Here is an 18,622-nt window from a genome sequence, read left to right on the forward strand (position 1 = left end):
ATCATCATTATGCGCCATGTTGTATGAAATGGGCGACCATGGTCTTTCCGTGACCATGATTGTTCTTGGCAAATTTTTCTACAGAACTGGTTTGCCGTTGCCTTCTTCTGGGCAGTGTCTTTACAAGACGGGTGACCCCAGCCATTATCAATACTCTTCAGAGATTGTCTGCCTGGCGTCAGCGGTCACATAACCAGGACTTGTGATCTGCACCGGCTGCTCATACAACCATCCACCACCTGCCCCCATGGATTCACATGACCCTGATCGGGGGCTAAGCAGGTGCTACACCTTGCCCAAGGGTGACCTGCAGTCTAGCGGAGGGAAGGAGCACCTTACACCTCCTTTGGTAAAGACGTATCTCCACCATGCCACAGTAAGTCGATATCCATACAGTAGATATGCATTTTTTAAAGTTAAATGAAATGACTGGAGTCTTGTCCTTGTCTTTTGTATCTTGATGGGGCCAAACAAGTCATGGGTGACCCGATCAAGACTAAAAATGGTCCACAGGTCCTCCAGGTTTGGGGGGTTCAGCTCGGGGCTAATAACCCCCACTGGTCAAACAAAACTGTTGTGGAATCAGCAATGGAGAATCCTTCCGTACAGACAGGGATGGAGGACCGTCACTGTGGCTCCAAACGCCACGGCGTAACGGGCAGTAAGCAAGAAACATGCATCACCTTCCTCAGCTTTTATCCTGCGTTAAACAGGGGTGCAGTGTTTTGTCCTGCCCAGTGTTTGAGCACATCTCAGCGTAACCAGCAGCGAAGTCACGTGCCCTCACAATAGACTGCACTGACCCGATCACCTTGCCACCCTGGGAATGGAACCAGCGTTTTGTTAGCAGGTTATGTTACCGAGTTATTTTTACATCTCTTTTTGCCTTCAAGGTGTCAGGTGCAATTCCCGGCTGGGTTGTAGGGACAAGGGTGACACTGGCAGGCACATTTCTCGAGAGCTTTCTGCTTGTCCTCGGGTCATCGCAAAGCACTTTACGGTCAGAATGGGACTTTGCAATGTCAGGTCTGTGTTGGGACGGCAGGAACAACGCTGGCCCGTCTAAATGGACGCCACAGCCAATCAAGCACGCACCCGCACCTCTGCTTCTTCAGGAGGCGAAGGAGTTTCTGCACATCCCCACTGGCCCTCATTCTCCAGGGAACCATCAACCCACACCACAGGATGAACCCTACCTGGATGAACCAGTGTGGATAACTTCACTCACCCCAACTCTGAACTGATTCCACACATCAGGCTCCTGAACCAGTGTGGATAACTTCACTCACCCCAACTCTGAACTGATTCAACACATCAGGCTCCTGAACCAGTGTGGATAACTTCACTCACCCCAACTCTGAACTGATTCAACACATCAGGCTCCTGAACCAGTGTGGATAACTTCTCCCACCCCAACACTGAACCGATTCCACACATCAGGCTCCAGAACCAGTGTGGATAACTTCACTCACCCCAACACTGAACTGATTCCACACATCAGGCTCCTGAACCAGTGTGGATAACTTCACTCACCCCAACACTGAACTGATTCAACACATCAGGCTCCTGAACCAGTGTGGATAACTTCACTCACCCCAACTCTGAACTGATTCAACACATCAGGCTCCCGAACCAGTGTGGATAACTTCACTCACCCCAACTCTGAACTGATTCAACACATCAGGCTCCTGAACCAGTGTGGATAACTTCTCCCACCCCAACACTGAACCGATTCCACACATCAGGCTCCAGAACCAGTGTGGATAACTTCACTCACCCCAACACTGAACTGATTCCACACATCAGGCTCCTGAACCAGTGTGGATAACTTCACTCACCCCAACACTGAACTGATTCAACACATCAGGCTCCTGAACCAGTGTGGATAACTTCACTCACCCCAACTCTGAACTGATTCAACACATCAGGCTCCCGAACCAGTGTGGATAACTTCACTCACCCCAACTCTGAACTGATTCAACACATCAGGCTCCTGAACCAGTGTGGATAACTTCACTCACACCAACACTGAACTGATTCCACACATCAGGCTCCTGAACCAGTGTGGATAACTTCACTCACCACAACACTGAACTGATTCCACACATCAGACTCCTGAACCAGTGCGGATAATTTCACTCACCCCATCTCTGAACTGATTCAACACATCAGACTCCTGCACCGGTGTGGATAACTTCACTCACCCCAACACTGAACTGATTCCACACATCAGACTCCTGCACCAGTGTGGATAACTTCACTCGCCACAACACTGAACTGATTCAACAAACTATGGACTCACTTTCAAAGACTGGACAACTCACATTCTCAGTATTGCTTATTTATTCATTTTTCTATCTATTTATCTACATACTTACTAGTTAGTTAATCAACCAATTGATTAGTTGATTGATTACTTTATTATGTTAGAGTTTGTCTTCTTTAGCACCTTGGTTGCTGGTCAGTATTCGTTGGCGTGTAGTTCCTTACTGACTCTAGTCTATTTCTTTGTTCTACTGTGAATGCCAGCAAGGAAATGAAGGTCCGGGAAGCACTGGGTGGGATATATGTACTTTGATAATAAATTTACTTTGAACATTGAACTTTGCTTCGGGTAATCAGCCAACACCATCGAGGTCCCCTTCCATCCTGGTCCCCCTCCCACGGGGAGAAGGTACTGTGAGCACAGAGTCCTCTCGTATGAACTCCTCAACCTCATCGTGGCCCTGGCACCTTATTGTCTGCCTGCACTGCTCTTTCTCTGTGAGTCTCACTCTTCTTTCTGCACTCTGCTTGTCTCAATGTAATTATGTAATGATCTGTCTGGGTGACAGGCGAACAAAAGGTTGAAGTGCATCTCAGTGCATGCGGCGATTAATAACCCAATTCACAACGCCCAGTTCCTCGCACAGCAAAATCCCATAACGTTAGCAATTCACATTTCACTCCTCTTTTTCAAAAAAAATAAGAGGCCACTCAGCCCATTGAACCAATGCTGTTCTCAGAGAAATCCAGTCAACCCCATAAGGCTGAAAGACAGAAAGCAAGTACCACCAGGAACAGCTTCAATGCCCCCGCTGTCAGACGGGTATAGTGTTGAGCACAACACTTTACAGGACGGGCGACCCAGGTTCGACCCCGCTGTTGCCTGTGAGGAGTTTGTACGTTCTCCCCCGTGACCGCGTGGGTTTCCTCCCACAGTCCAAAGATACACCAATTGGTAGTTTAATTGGTCGCTGTAAACAGGCTGGGGTTAAATCGGGGGATCGCCGGGTGGTGTCGCTAGAAGCGCCTAATCCACGCTGTATCCCAACAAGACGAGCTACTTCCCTCCATTTGTTTGGTTCTTGAACCAACCGGCACTTCCCTGATCACCACCCTAGTGTAAATCCGTGAGCACGTTGCACAACAGTGGAGTTTTGGTTCTGATTGTGTTCTTTCTAGTAAAAAGGACTGTGATTAGTTTCTTTTCTTGGGGATGTTGTGGACCTTTCACGTTGCTGCAAGTAAGTTTTTCACTGCACCTGTGCATGCGTGTAATGCTTGAGTTTGATCGGGAGAAGGACTGCAATGGTCTAAACTGGCAGCTCCTCACCACCTTCTCAAGGGCAACTAGACACCAGCAGGAAGTTACCAGTGACTCCAGCTGGGGACTTGAGTCACAGGGGCAGGTTGAATACGTTAGGACTTAATTCCCTGGGGTACAGAGAATAAAGGGAGATCTTATATCAATTTAATATCAGAGAATGTATACAATGTACAACCTGAAATTCTTACTCTTCACAGACATCCAGGATACAGAACACCCCGAAGGAAGAATGCTAGAACCCCAAACCCTCCCCGATCCCAATCCCATATACAAGCCGCAGCTAAAGGCATTATCCCTCCCCCCCTACCTGCTCCAGAAAAAGCATCAAATTCCCACCCCCTGCAAAATAGTGAAGCCCCCAGAGACCGTGATCTAGAGTCCGTCAAAAACTACTATCCATCCCAACACCTCGACAACTCAGACAGGCTCTTTAATATGTGAGAGAGAGAGGGGTGAAGGGAGGGGGGGGGAGAGAGAGAGAGGGAGGGAGAGAGAGGGGAGAGGGAGAGAGAGAGAAGGAAAGAGAGGAGAGGGAGAGAGGAGGGAGAGGGGAGAGAGGAGGGAGAGGGGGAGAGGGAGAGAGGGGGGAGAGAGGAGGGGGAGAGAGGGGGGAAGGAGAGAGAGTGAGAGAGGAGGGAGAGAGGGGGAGAGGGAGAGAGAGAGGGGAGAGGGAGAGAGAGGGAGGGAAAGAAAGGAGAGGGAAAGAGGAGGGAGAGAGGGGGAGAGGAAGAGAGAGAGGGGGGGAGAGAGGGAGAGGGAGAGAGATACCTGATATTGTGTACAGTTCTGGTCACCGAATTATAGGAAAGATGTCAACAAAATAGAGAGAGTACAGAGGAGATTAACTAGAATGTTACCTGGGTTTCAGCACCTAAGTTACAGAGAAAGGTTGAACAAGTTAGGTCTTTATTCTTTGGAGTGTAGAAGGTTAAGGGGGGACTTGATAGAGGTATTTAAAATTATGAGGGGGATAGATAGAGTTGACGTGAATAGGCTTTTTCCATTGAGAGTTGGGGAGATTCAAACAAGAGGACATGAGTTGAGAGTTAAGGGGCAAAAGTTTAGGGGTAACACGAGGGGGACTTCTTTACTCAGAGAGTGGTAGCTGTGTGGAACGAGCTTCCAGTAGAAGTGGTAGAGGCAGGTTCAGTATTGTCATTTAAAGTAAAATTGGATAGGTATGTGGACAGGAAAGGAATGGAGGGTTATGGGCTGAGTGCAGGTCGGTGGGACTAGGTGAAAGTAAGCATTCGGCAGGGACTAGAAGGGCCGAGATAGCCTGTTTCCGTGCTGTAATTGTTATATGTAGAAGTGTTGGATGGACAGTAGTATTTGATGGACCCTAGATCATGGTCTGTGGGGGCATGGAGGGTGGGAATGGGGTTGATGTTTTTGCTGGAGCAAGTGTGTGTGTGTGGAGGGGGTCTTTGGGGGTTCTAACGTTTTTCTACCATCCTTTCCTTGGGGTCTTTCTTCTGTAACGGCCCTATTACCCAAGGTGAGACCCCTGTGACTGATCTGCTGAATTCCAGGCTGCAGCCTGCGCCGGTAATAGGCGCGGATGCCAATCAGTTGGGCGCAAAGTCAAATTCTCTGCCACACTCTGCTGGGCGTCAGTCACCCTGGTAACTTCCACACTGTTTATTTACCCAAACGGCCTCACCTACCTGCTGGACAGTTGCACCTGAAAGGCAGGGCCTCCCGGATACTCCAACAACAAACACTGGCAGTAGAAATCCTGGTGGACTGTTTAAGACCCAGAAGCCGTGTGGATTTTTGCAGAGGCCGAGTTACTGGGTACGATTAAAGTGGAGGTGATAGGTTCTTGGTCAGTGAGAGTGACACTGTGGGGTGTTCGGGGGAAAGGCAGGAGAACGGGATTGGTGTCCTGTTAATCCTCTCCGTGTCTTGTGCCGCAGCGGGCAGCAACATTGCCATTTCTTTAGCATTTTTTGCAGTTTTTTTTATGAGATCACGTTGCTAGCTTGACGCATAACCCGGCGCGGATGGAAAGGGTGCAAGGGGCCGGATTCGAACCTGGGACCACTCACCTCGTGGTCCGGTGCTGACGCCACCGTGCGGAATGGGGTTGAGAGGGAAGAATAAGTCAGCCATGATAGCATGGGGAAGCAGTCTCGATGGGCCGAATGGTCTAATCCTGCTCCTGTATCTTACGGTCTTTTGTCTTAATATCAGTTCACATTTATAGGGCATTCAAAATCAAAGAGCGTTTATAATCAAAGCATGTATACAATATATAGCCTTGAAATTCACCTCCTTACAGGCAGCCACTGAAACCCACTGAAAAAAGGACCAACAAACACCCAGTGTGTGCAAAAAAAAGAGCAAGTCACGCAAACAATAAAAATAAGCAAATAACATTCACATCTGAGGTTCGCCACAGTGAGTGCACAGGGACAGAGCCAGGCATCCCTGCCGTCCTGGGTTCTGAGCACCCAGAGGTGCAGGTGGGAAGCCGAAGGAAATTAAGTAGGGGGCAGGAATAAGCACAGTGCACCCTTAAGATTTCTCAGTATCAATCTAATGCCCTGCTCCAGAGTCACTTCCTCACATCCCTTGGGGATGGAGGTATGAAGAACTATGGGCATCGATAGGGTCAGTCGTAGGAAACTCTGCCTCTTGGCAAAAGCATTTAAAACTAGAAGGCAGAGGGTTAGATGAAGAGGTAATAGGTTTTTAGGGGTAGGATTCTTTACACCTAGATAGTGGTTCGAATCCAGAACACGCTACCCGAGAAATGGTGGGGGTATAATCCTGTGCAAAAGTCTAAGGCTCATGTATATAGCTCGGGTGCCTAAGACTTTGGCACAGTACTGTACTTGTCAATGTGGAGCAGAGAGTGAGCTTGTAGATCTGGTGGGAGGAAAGGATGTTGGGAATGGCGTGGGTGGAGTGTCGCGGGAGGGGTGTGGGACAGGTGGCAGAGGAGTGCCAAGGATGGGTGCAGACACACCCAGCCCTGAGACACCAGGCAAGGTCATTTGATTCCAAACAATTGGTGTATTGATCATTACAGAATGTCTCTCTGGTGCTTCCCGCTCCCTCCCCCCTTTCCCAACCGTGATTTCCCTCTCCCTGCCCCCTTCCCACTCTCAGTCCACAACAGAGACCCAGATCAGAATCAGGTTTATCGTCAATCACATAGGTCATGAATTTTTTTTTTACAGCAGTACAGTGCAAAACATAAAATTACTACAGTGCTCCATCTGCTCCATCCGGAAATTTCAATACTTGATAGGTTTTAATCCCATTTCATTCTTCTAATTCCAGTGTGGAAAGGCCCAGACCATCAAGTGTTCCCCATAGGTTAACCCTTTCATTCCCCGGATCCTTCTCGTGAATCTCCCCTGAACTCCCTCCAACACCAACAATTCTTTTCTTTGTACATAAGTTCAAAGATTCAAAGTGCGTTTATTATCAAAGTATGTATGCAGTATACAACCCCGATATTCATCTTCCCACAGACAGCCACAAAATGAAGCGGCACCACGGAACCTGCTCAAAGAAAGACTTCGAACACCCAGCGCCCAAAAATAAAGAACGAATTGAGCAAACGGCAAAGAAGAATGAGTGAAAAACACAGAATATAAAACATCACACCACAGAGTCATCGAAACAGCCTGGAAATGCTCAGCTTAGTTCAGTTCAGTTGAATTTACCGTAGTTTGTTGACTGCTGGCCCACAGACCCCGTCCGCCCCGATCAAAATCGCACAAAATATTGATAAAAAAGGTGCAACCAGGAAACCAGAAACTTATCTACAATTATATATCTATAACATGAACTACAGAGTCTAATGCACAGAAAATATCACTCGATATGGTAAACACACCTCCACAGTATTATAATAAATGACATCAAACGCACATAAATCTGACAGAAACAACATGTATTAAAGTGGAGAGAGAAAGGAAACCAGCTCTGCTGTTTGTGGGAATTAATGTATGACTTTGAGGGCTTTCAAATTTAGTAATATTATGGTAACTCATTCATATACTCAGTGATCATCATCATGTGCAATGCCATATGACATCTCACTATGTGCCATGCCAATTGACCTGGGTGATCGTGGTCTTTCCATGACCGTGACTGTCCTTGGCAAATTTTTCTACAGAAGTGGTTTCCCATTGCCGCCTTCTGGGCAGTGTCTTTACAAGATGGGTGACCCCAGCCATTATCAATACTCTTCAGAGATTGTCTGCCTGGCGTCAGTGGTCACATAACCAGGACTTGTGATCTGCACCGGCTGCTCGTACGACCGTCCACCACCTGCTCCCATGGCCTCACGTGACCCTGATCGGGGGCTGAGCAGGTGCCACACCTTCCCCAAGGGTGACCCGCAGGCTAGCGGAGGGAAGGAGTGTCTTACACCTCCTTTGGTAGAGACCTATCTCCACCTCACCACTCACATCCTTTACCTAATAAAGTGGCCACTGAGTGTATGTTCCTGGTCTTCTGCTGCTGTAGCCCGTCCCCATGTTGTGCCCTCAGAGATGTTCCACAGCACATCACTGTTGTAACATGTGGTTATCTGAATTGCTGTCTCCTTCCTGTCAGCTTGAATCAGTCTGGCCATTCTCCTCCGACCATGATCATTAACAGGGCGTTTTTATCCACAGAACTACCACTCACTAGATATTTTCTGTTTTTCACCCCATTCTCTGTAAACTCTAGATACTCTTCTGCATGAAAATCCCAGGAGATCAGTTTCTGAGATACTCAGACCACCCCATCTGGCACCAGAAAACATTCCAGTGTCAAAGTCACTTAGATCTCATTTCTTCCCCATTCCGAACAACAACCGAACCTCTTGACCATGTCTGTGTGCTTCTATGCATTGAATTGCTGCCGTATGATTGGCTGATTTGCATTAATGAGCAGGTGTACAAGTTTACCTAATAAAATGGCTGCTGTGTGTAGGTAGGGTACATTCATAAGCCGGGTATCATTACTTTAGGAATGGGCTGTACGTACCTGCTGGTCAGCATGGATGTAGTGGACCGAATGGCCTGTTCCTGGCCGTGTGACTCTATCACTTCACTGGAACTAAATGCGTGAGGTTGGGTTCAACTGATGGCCAATCCTTGCTCTTCCCCACCAATGCCAATGCCAAAGCTGTCCTGACGTGGGGAGGTCCAAAAGGATTGGCAGAGGGGGCTGCGGTCAGGGAATCGAGCTTTGGGTGAGGCAGAAGTGGGAGAGAACTCAATTCCGGGGTACCTGTAGCGATGAAGACACGGTCTTCAGTCCCCTCTCGTACAAGGAGAGGGCCCTGGTGCTTAATTGTGATGCATTTCAAGACCGAGCAGAGACGCAGAGCTGGATGAAATTAGAAAGAGAGAGAGAGAGAGAGAGAGAGAGAGAGAGAGAGAGAGAGAGAGAGAGAGAGAGAGAGAGAGAGGGGGGGAGGAGAGAGAGAGAGAGAGAGAGAGAGAGAGAGAGAGAGAGAGAGAGAGAGAGAGAGAGAGAGAGAGAGAGAGCGAGCGAGCATGGGAGCAAGTGATAGAAGAAAACAGAGAAAGAGAGAGGCAGTGGGAGACAGAAATGTATAGAAGGAGAGGACAGTTGAAGTTCATTGTCATTTAATCGTATACTGCCAAAGAAAACAGCGTTCCTCTGGACCAAGGTGCACAACACAACACATATACTAACATCGCCACAAATAAATCTACAGATATTAAAATTCCAGAGCATTGACATTTAGCATAGGAGATAGGGGAGGGAGGGAGACAGGGAGAGAAAGGTTGGAAGGAGAGAGGGAGAGCGAGCAGACAGAGTGGAGAGATGGAGAGGGAGAGAAAGAGAGAGAGAGAGAGAGAGAGGGAGAGATAGAAAAAGAGAGAGGGGAGGAGAGAGGGTGGGAGAGAGAGATGGAGAGAGAGAGGGAGAGAAAGAAAGAGAGAGGACAGAAAGAGAGAGGGGAAGAGAGGAGAGAGAGTCTGGGACACAGAGATACCTAACTAACTGAAATCGATTACACCTAAGCCAAATGCGTTCAACTTCCAGTAACAAACCTCACATTCAAATAACTTGGTCAATTCCCTGAGCGTCTTTGCCCTCTCGGCTCCCCGCTCCCCATCCTTCCCGTGCAGCCCCTGGGTATTAAAGAGAAAACGAAAACCTTGGCGGCAGGATGCTGGTCGGAATCAGCGGAGGGTCCAGCCCGATCGATAACGTTACGGATCCGATCCGGGGAAGTCTTCCCGGATTTCCGAGCTCCCGGTGTTCGATCACCCACGGAGTGCGGCAACCTATCCAGTTCAAGTGACCAGCTCCCCGGCAGTCCGAGTTGGAATAAAACTTCAAAACTGGTTCTTTTGCTCAAAAAAAAATCCCGATGTCCTGAATCAAGCTGGGAAGATTTCCATCGAAGTCGATCCAACCACGTTGCGTGAACTAATTCAGCTGAATGTGAATCGGCGAGCGCAGGTCACTTAACTTTCGGAACTCTGCGAAGGCGACCGTGGAGCCGGACTGAGTCAGCCGAGATTTCCCTGTCATACTTTCACTCTCTCACTCTCTCTTCCCTCTGCGCTTTGCCTCGAAGGCGATCGAGACAATCGCAGGCAGCGAGACAGGACGCTGTGCCCAATCTGTTGTGCAGCCTTTCAAAGCGCACTGACAACTTCTTTCAATGGACGCGGAGAAACAGGAAGTGGTTCAAAGGGAGCTCCCGGCGTGCGGTAAGCTTTTTCTTCAAGTCTCTGAGATTCATCAGTTCGGGGGCCGACATCGTTAACTCTTTCCTTCCCGGGAGCGCGTTCCCGACAAATACGCTCTGGGAACATCTGAGTGGCATAGCGCGCCACAGACCCTTCGGCCCTCCAACGTTGTGCCGACCCTAAAACCTCCTCTAAGATCTGACCTTTCCCGCCTACAGAAGGGTCTCGACCCCAAACGTCGGCTGTTCATTCATTTCCGTAGACGCTGCCCGACCTGCCGAGTTCCCCCCAGCGTTTATGTGTGACTTGCTTTGCATTTCCAGCACCTGCAGACTCGCTGGTGTCTGCTATCCCACACACCCCTCCGTTTTTCTGCCATCCACGGGACGTGTTCTGTCTCCAATGTCCCTGATGTATCCCCCTCAACCGCCCCCCCGGCAGGTCGAGCCCAATACTTTAAGGTGATGTCCCATAAACACGGCAAGATGCTGGAGGGTGAAGATGAAGATGCTTGCAAGATGCAAGCAGGTCGGGCAGCGTCCATGGATGTGACGTCTCGGGCCGAAACCCCTCTTCAGCTCTCGGCCCGGAACGTCGACTACTTTACTGCCCTTCCGTAGATGCTGCCTGACCTGCCGAGGTCCCCCAGCATCCCGTCTGTGTTGCCTCGCGTTACTCATTTCCGCCCTGGGAAACAAGTCTCTGGCTGTCCCCCGCGGACTGTGCCTCGGAGCGCACACCTCCAGTCCTCCGATCTATCTTAGAGACACCGGGTTTGTGAAATTCACCCCCCCGGCCCCCGCCTTGGACACTGAGATGGTGCCGCGGGACCGGTGGCATCCACAGAGACCTCGGTTTAATGTTTCCGGAGTTGCAAACCTCCTCACCGAGGCGATGTGTCAACCAGAAACAAATTGGTTGTTCAAAGATAAAATTATTTTATTTTTGCGTCCTCTTGAAGTGGGAGGGGGATTCTTGGTTAAATGCCTCTTCTGGAATCAACTGTATTCACCATCTGCGCTCAGGTTGATAGGTACACCTGTTCGTTAATGCAAATATCCAACCAGCCAATCACGCGGCAGCAACTCGATGCATAAAAGCAGGCAGACACGGTCAGGAGGTTCAGTTGTTGCTCAGACCAAACATCAGAATGGGGAAGAAATGCCATCATTGACCGTGGAATGATTGCTGGTGCCAGATGGGGTGGTTTGAGTATCTCGGAATCTGCTGATCTCCTGGGATTTTCACACACACCTGTCTTTAGAGTTTGCAGGGAATGGTGTGGAAAACAAAAAAAAAACAATTCAGTGAGTGGCAGTTCTGCGGGCGAAAACGCCTCGTTAATGGGAGGGGTCGGAGGAGAACGGCCAGACTGGTTCAAGTTGACGGGGAGGCGACGGTAACTCAAATAACCACTCATGGTGTGCCAAAGGGAGTCGCTGAACACGCGACACATTGAACCTTGAAGTGGAGGGGCTGCAGCAGCAGAAGACCACGTTACATAATAAAATAGCCACTGAGTGGGGATTGTAACGGTGGCAAAAATGCTGGAGGAACTCAACAGGTCAGGCAGCATCGATGGAGAGGGATAAACAGTTGACGTTTGGTGACCAAACTCTTCGTCAAGGCTGGGAAGGAAGAGGGAGGAAGCCTGAATAAGAGGGTGGGGCAAATGCAAAGAAGGTGATAGGCGGAGCCAGCTGAGGGGGGAGTGGGGTGAAGAGAAAGAGGGAGGTGATGGGTGGAAGAGGGAAGAGCTGAAGAAGAAGATGGGAGAGGAGAGTGGACCGTGGGAGAAAGGGAAGAAGGAAGAGCTGTGACAGGCAGCCGAGGGGAACAGAATGACTGAGGGGTTAGCTAGAATGGGGGATGAGAATTTACTGGAAGTTTTTATATTGGGTGTTTACTGTGGCATATTGCCACAACGTGCAGCAAACACAGCATTTAACAACTTAGAAAAATCGCGAATTATCTAAAATCAACTTAGAAGTACAGATATGAAATAAAATGTGCATAAATACATAAATACCAGCTTGTACTTACAACGTAAACAGCTTTATAAACAGCGGTTTAAAGTGTTTACAGTGCAGAGACTGTGGGAACAGATAGAGGAGGGTGGGGTGTTAGCTAGAATGGTTGATCAGATTAACTGCCCGGGGAAGAAACTTTTAAGATGGTGAGAAGTTTTCCGTTTTAGTAGGCCCATGGTGCTTTCCAGAAGGGAGTTGGAAAAGGCAGATCTCAGGGTGGGTCGTGTCCACAATGTACGTTCCTGCCCGCTTCTTTGTCCTGGATATGGACACAACAGTAGACTGCAGCCACTGACCTTTTCTGCTGCCCTCTGTCAGACGGTGACCCAAACGTTGCACCTCTCCCTCCGCACCTCATGTCCCAGGCTGTGCTTGACACACTCATAGCTCTGAATTGGCAGTGGCTACAGCACAAGAGCCCCCAGTTATACACAGCCTCTAACAGCATGAAACCTCCCAGATAACCATTTTAAAATCAAATCATAGGAAGCTGATTCAGGAACAGCTTCTCTCCCTCTGCCATCATCCCATTTCTCAATAGACATTGAAGCCATGAGCACTACCTCACTACTTTTAAATTTCTATTTTTGCACTACTTATTTAATTTAACAATTTAATAAGTATATATTGAACCAGTAATTCAGCTTTTTCTCAGCATTATGTATTGCATAGCACTGCTGCTACAAAGTCAACAAATTTCACGACATGTACCAATGATATTAAACCTGATCCTGATCCTAATGATCATAACCTGTTAAGGTGGGAGGGGCAGTGGACTGTGTAGAGGCAGAGAGATGGGGGGACGGGTGGGAATCTTGTTGTTCTAACGTTTTATTACTTTTTTAATTTAGCGATACAGCACGGTAACAGGACCCAAGAAGCCCACTCCACCCAATTTCTCCCACGTGACCAATTAATCCACTAAGGTGCACCTCCGAGGATTGTGGGAGGGGACTGGAGCACCCGGAGGAAACCCACACAGGCACGGGAAGAGCACATGGACTTCTTACAGGCATCGGTGGGAATTGAACTCTGGATGCTGGAGCTTTACAGAGGCAGGGTTAGGCCATTCGGCCCATCGAGTCTGCTCTGCTATTCTCCTGCCTCCTTCCGGTAACCTCAGATGCCCTGACTCATCAAGAAAAATCAACCCACTTCAAATATACCCAAGGACTTGGTCTCCACAGAGAGGCTTTACAGCACTACGCCGCCCGACTCCCTACTGTGACGGCCCAAAGTGATGAATGAGGAGGGAGATCTGCTGTCCCCTACTTTTGGAGGTTCTGTCTGGGCACTGTAGGAAGGGGACAAATGTGTATACCTCCATTAAAGCCCCTAATCTGATCCCAGAGGCAGCAGGGAGGCAATGGATCACTCCCTCTCCTTTGAGCCCCATCACGGTGCGGTGGCAGTACAGAGAAATATACGGCAGTGTAGAACAGGAGCAGGCCCTTCAGCCCATAACGCCTATGCTGACCATGACGTCACATTAAACAAAATCTATCTTTCCTGTTCATTTCATCTCCCTCCATTCTCTACATGTTCTGTTGCCATTGTCATATCTGCCACCAACCCCGGCAGCCTGTCCCAGGTACTCTCCACTCTCTGTTTAAGGAAACCTGCCCCACACGTGCCTCTCAAACTTTCACCCCATCACGTGTCCTCTAGTGTTTGACGTTTCTACCCTGGGGATAAAAAAGTCCCCGGCTGTCTGCTCTATTTAACCTCTCATAATTTCATAAGTTTCAGTCAAATCTTCCCTCAGCTTCTAACGCTCCCTAGAAAACAACCCAAATGTGTCCTCACCCATCAGGCTCTTGAACCAGATGGGATAACTTCACTCGCCCCAGCATTGAAATGTTCCCACAACCAGTGGGGTCACTTTCAAGGACTCTTCATCTCATGTTCTCAATATTTATTACTTTTTAGTTAATATTATTATTTCTCTCTTTCTGCACTCTGGTTGAATGCTGTAGTTGGCGATCTTTCATTGATTCGGTCACAGTTATTATGCTATAGATGTGCTGAGTATGCCCACAGGAAGATGAATCTCAGCATTGTATATGGTGACAAATATGTACTTGGTTAATAAAATTTACTTTGAACTTCAACTCATACTCTCTAATCCAGGCCGCATGCTGGTAAACCTCTTCTGTCCCCTCTGCAAAGCCTCAACATCGTTCTGTAATGGGGCCACCAGACTTGCACGTAATACAGACTTGTACAGCCACAATGTGACTTCCCCACTCTCGTATTCTGTGAGCCACAGTATCACAGCTCTGCACCCGTCCCCCATACTTCAAGGACCAACCATGCTAGCCCAAAGCACGTGGGTCTTGGTGAGAGCAGATTAAAGGCCCAGTGTACCTCCAGCAGGCTTTACCCTCAGATTCTGCCGTGTTAAAACACAAGACCGTAAGGAGCATTGTCAAGTGTTACGCTAGCACTATGGTTCCCAGAACAGAAAGGTCAGGCATTAGAGGACTTGAATTTGAGGGGAGAGGGAGAAGGTTTAGGGGATTCAGTTGAACATCAGAGAATGTATACACGATACAACCTGAAATTCTTACTCTTCACAGAGATCCACGAAACAGAAAAAACCCAAAGAATGAACGATAGAAAGGCATTAGAACCCCAAAGCTCCCACTCCCCCCAATGTGGTGGTGTTAGACTGTTTGAGGTGACTTGTTTTTTAATTCTTTCTTACTTCTCTTCCAATATTTGTATATCTGTGTACTTGTAATGCTAATGTGACACTGTAATTTCCTTTGGGATTAATACAGTATCTATCTACCTACCCCCTCCACCTAACACATTGTATGCAGGGAATATCTGAGGCAAGATGTTTTAGACACAGAGTGTGGTCGGTACCTAGAATGGGCTGTCAGGGTGGGAGCAGACACAACGTAGCCTTTGACACCATGACTAATTAAGAACCTATCAACCTCCACTTTAAATAAATGCCCAGTGAGCTGGCCTCCTCAGCCATCTGAATTGCACAGGGTTACCATCCTCTGGCTCAAGAATTTCCCCCTCGTCTCTGTTCTAAAGGGACGTCCTTGTATTCTGAGGCTGTGCCCCCGGTCCTAGACTCCCCACTATTGGAAACATCCTCTCCACGTCGACTTAAACAGACACATGGACCCACAGGGGATGGAGAAACTTGCATTTTGTACAGTTAGATGTGATTGGGTTTAAATCGGCATCAGGTTCAGCACAAATATTGCGGGCCGAATGGCCTGTTTCCGTGGTGTGCTATTGTTCGGAATCAGAATCAGGTTGAATATCACTGGCATATGTTGTGAAATCTGTTAACTTTGTGGCGGCAGTACATTGCAATACATAATAAATATAGAAAAACCTGAATTACAGTAAGTATATATATGCATATTAAATAGTTAAATTAAATAAGTAGTGCAAAAATAGGAATAAAAAAAGTAGTGAGATGGTGTTCATGGGATGGATGTCCATTCAGGAATCGGATGGCAGAGGGGAAGAAGCTGTTCCTGAATCGTTGAGTGTGTGTCTTCGGGCTCCTGTACCTCCTCCCTGATGGCAGAGGAGAAGAAGCTGTTCCTGAATCGCTGAGTGTGTGTCTTCAGGCTCCTGTACCTCCTCCCTGATGGCAGAGGGGAAGAAGCTGTTCCTGAATCGTTGAGTGTGTGTCTTCGGGCTCCTGTACCTCCTCCCTGATGGCAGAGGGGAAGAAGCTGTTCCTGAATCGCTGAGTGTGTGTCTTCAGGCTCCTATACCTCCTCCCTGATGGCAGAGGGGAAGAAGCTGTTCCTGAATCGTTGAGTGTGTGTCTTCGGGCTCCTGTACCTCCTCCGTGATGGCAGAGGGGAAGAAGCTGTTCCTGAATTATTGTGTGTGTGTGTCTTCAGGCTCCTGTACCCCCTCTGTGAAGGCAGAGGGGAAGAAGCTGTTCCTGAATCGTTGAGTGTGTGTCTTCAGGCTCCTGTACCTCCTCCCTGATGACAGAGGGGAAGAAGCTGTTCCTGAATTATTGTGTGTGTGTGTCTTCAGGCTCCTGTACCCCCTCCCTGATGGCAGAGGGGAAGAAGCTGTTCCTGAATCGCTGAGTGTGTGTCTTCAGGCTCCTGTACCCCCTCTGTGAAGGCAGAGGGGAAGAAGCAGTTCCTGAATCGTTGAGCATGTGTCTTCAGGCTCCTGTACCTCCTCCCTGATGGCAGAGGGGAAGAAGCTGTTCCTGAATTATTGTGTGTGTGTGTCTTCAGGCTCCTGTACCCCCTCTGTGAAGGCAGAGGGGAAGAAGCTGTTCCTGAATCATTGAGTGTGTGTCTTCAGGCTCCTGTACCTCCTCCCTGATGGCAGAGGGGAAGAAGCTGTTCCTGAATTATTGTGTGTGTGTGTCTTCAGGCTCCTGTACCCCCTCTGTGAAGGCAGAGGGGAAGAAGCTGTTCCTGAATCATTGAGTGTGTGTCTTCAGGCTCCTGTACCTCCTCCCTGAAGGCAGAGGGGAAGAAGCTGTTCCTGAATCGTTGAGTGTGTGTCTTCGGGCTCCTGTACCTCCTCCCTGATGGCAGAGGAGAAGAAGCTGTTCCTGAATCGCTGAGTGTGTGTCTTCAGGCTCCTGTACCTCCTCCCTGATGGCAGAGGGGAAGAAGCTGTTCCTGAATCGTTGAGTGTGTGTCTTCGGGCTCCTGTACCTCCTCCCTGATGGCAGAGGGGAAGAAGCTGTTCCTGAATCGCTGAGTGTGTGTCTTCAGGCTCCTATACCTCCTCCCTGATGGCAGAGGGGAAGAAGCTGTTCCTGAATCGTTGAGTGTGTGTCTTCGGGCTCCTGTACCTCCTCCGTGATGGCAGAGGGGAAGAAGCTGTTCCTGAATTATTGTGTGTGTGTGTCTTCAGGCTCCTGTACCCCCTCTGTGAAGGCAGAGGGGAAGAAGCTGTTCCTGAATCGTTGAGTGTGTGTCTTCAGGCTCCTGTACCTCCTCCCTGATGACAGAGGGGAAGAAGCTGTTCCTGAATTATTGTGTGTGTGTGTCTTCAGGCTCCTGTACCCCCTCCCTGATGGCAGAGGGGAAGAAGCTGTTCCTGAATCGCTGAGTGTGTGTCTTCAGGCTCCTGTACCCCCTCTGTGAAGGCAGAGGGGAAGAAGCAGTTCCTGAATCGTTGAGCATGTGTCTTCAGGCTCCTGTACCTCCTCCCTGATGGCAGAGGGGAAGAAGCTGTTCCTGAATTATTGTGTGTGTGTGTCTTCAGGCTCCTGTACCCCCTCTGTGAAGGCAGAGGGGAAGAAGCTGTTCCTGAATCATTGAGTGTGTGTCTTCAGGCTCCTGTACCTCCTCCCTGATGGCAGAGGGGAAGAAGCTGTTCCTGAATTATTGTGTGTGTGTCTCTTCAGGCTCCTGTACCCCCTTCCTGATGGCAGAGGGGAAGAAGCTGTTCCTGAATTGCTGAGTGTGTGTCTTCAGGCTCCTGTACCTTCTCCCTGATGGCAGAGGGGAAGAAGCTGTTCCTGAATCGCTGAGTGTGTGTCTTCAGGCTCCTGTACCTCCTCCCTGATGGCAGAGGGGAAGAAGCTGTTCCTGAATCACTGAGCGTGTGTCTTCAGGCTCCTGTACCTCCTCCCTGATGGCGGAGGGGAAGAAGCTGTTCCTGAATCATTGAGTGTGTGTCTTCAGGCTCCTGTACCTCCTCCCTGATGGCAGAGGGGAAGAAGCTGTTCCTGAATCGTTGAGTGTGTCTCTTCAGGCTCCTGTACCTCCCCCCCGATGGCAGAGGGGAAGAAGCTGTTCCTGAATCATTGAGTGTGTGTCTTCAGGCTCCTGTACCTCCTCCCTGATGGCAGAGGGGAAGAAGCTGTTCCTGAATCGTTGAGTGTGTGTCTTCAGGCTCCTGTACCTCCTCCCTGATGGCAGAGGGGAAGAAGCTGTTCCTGAATCGCTGAGTGTGTGTCTTCAGGCTCCTGTACCTCCTCCGTGATGGTAAAAATGAGAAGGAGGCATGACCTGGGTGCTGGGGGTCGTTAATGATGGACGCTGCCTTTTTGAGGCACCACTGCTTGAAGATGTCCTGGGTACTATGAAGGCTGATGGAGCTGACTGAGTTTACAATTCTCTGCAGCTTATTTTGATCCTGTGCAGGTGCCCCCCCCCCCACCCCCCACACCAGACGGTGATGCAGCCAGTCAGAATGCTCTCCATGGTACATCTGTAGAAGTTTTTGATGATAAACCTGTGTACACGTGATGTGAAACGGTGGAACTGGTTAGCTATCACAAGTTCAAATGGTCTAATGGATCCTGTGTGATGTCTCCATTAAAAGGAGCTCTATACAGATTACAGGCAGAGCGA

The 18,622-nt window shown here is 49.0% G+C and overlaps 1 protein-coding gene across 9 annotated transcripts in view; it reads right to left on the reverse strand.

Annotated features, from left to right (window-relative positions):
* gpr4 (G protein-coupled receptor 4) overlaps positions 1 to 18,622 on the reverse strand; it is a 133,842-nt gene that overhangs the window by 100,496 nt on the left and 14,724 nt on the right. For 3 of the 9 annotated variants that reach the window (XM_059950967.1, XM_059950964.1, XM_059950966.1), the window contains exon 3: positions 8,585 to 8,830. The exons of 1 other annotated variant lie outside the window; for it this stretch is intronic. The gene's annotated coding sequence lies outside the window, so the exon portion shown is untranslated. Of the gene's footprint in view, positions 1 to 7,269; positions 8,563 to 8,584; positions 8,831 to 9,629; positions 9,649 to 9,731; positions 9,840 to 18,622 lie in introns of those variants that run through there. 5 more of the 9 variants (XM_059950962.1, XM_059950970.1, XM_059950963.1 and 2 more) reach the window with 4 other exon arrangements.

The sequence above is a fragment of the Hypanus sabinus genome, chromosome 26 (genome assembly GCF_030144855.1).
Source record: "Hypanus sabinus isolate sHypSab1 chromosome 26, sHypSab1.hap1, whole genome shotgun sequence".
Taxonomy (NCBI): Eukaryota; Metazoa; Chordata; class Chondrichthyes; order Myliobatiformes; family Dasyatidae; genus Hypanus; species Hypanus sabinus.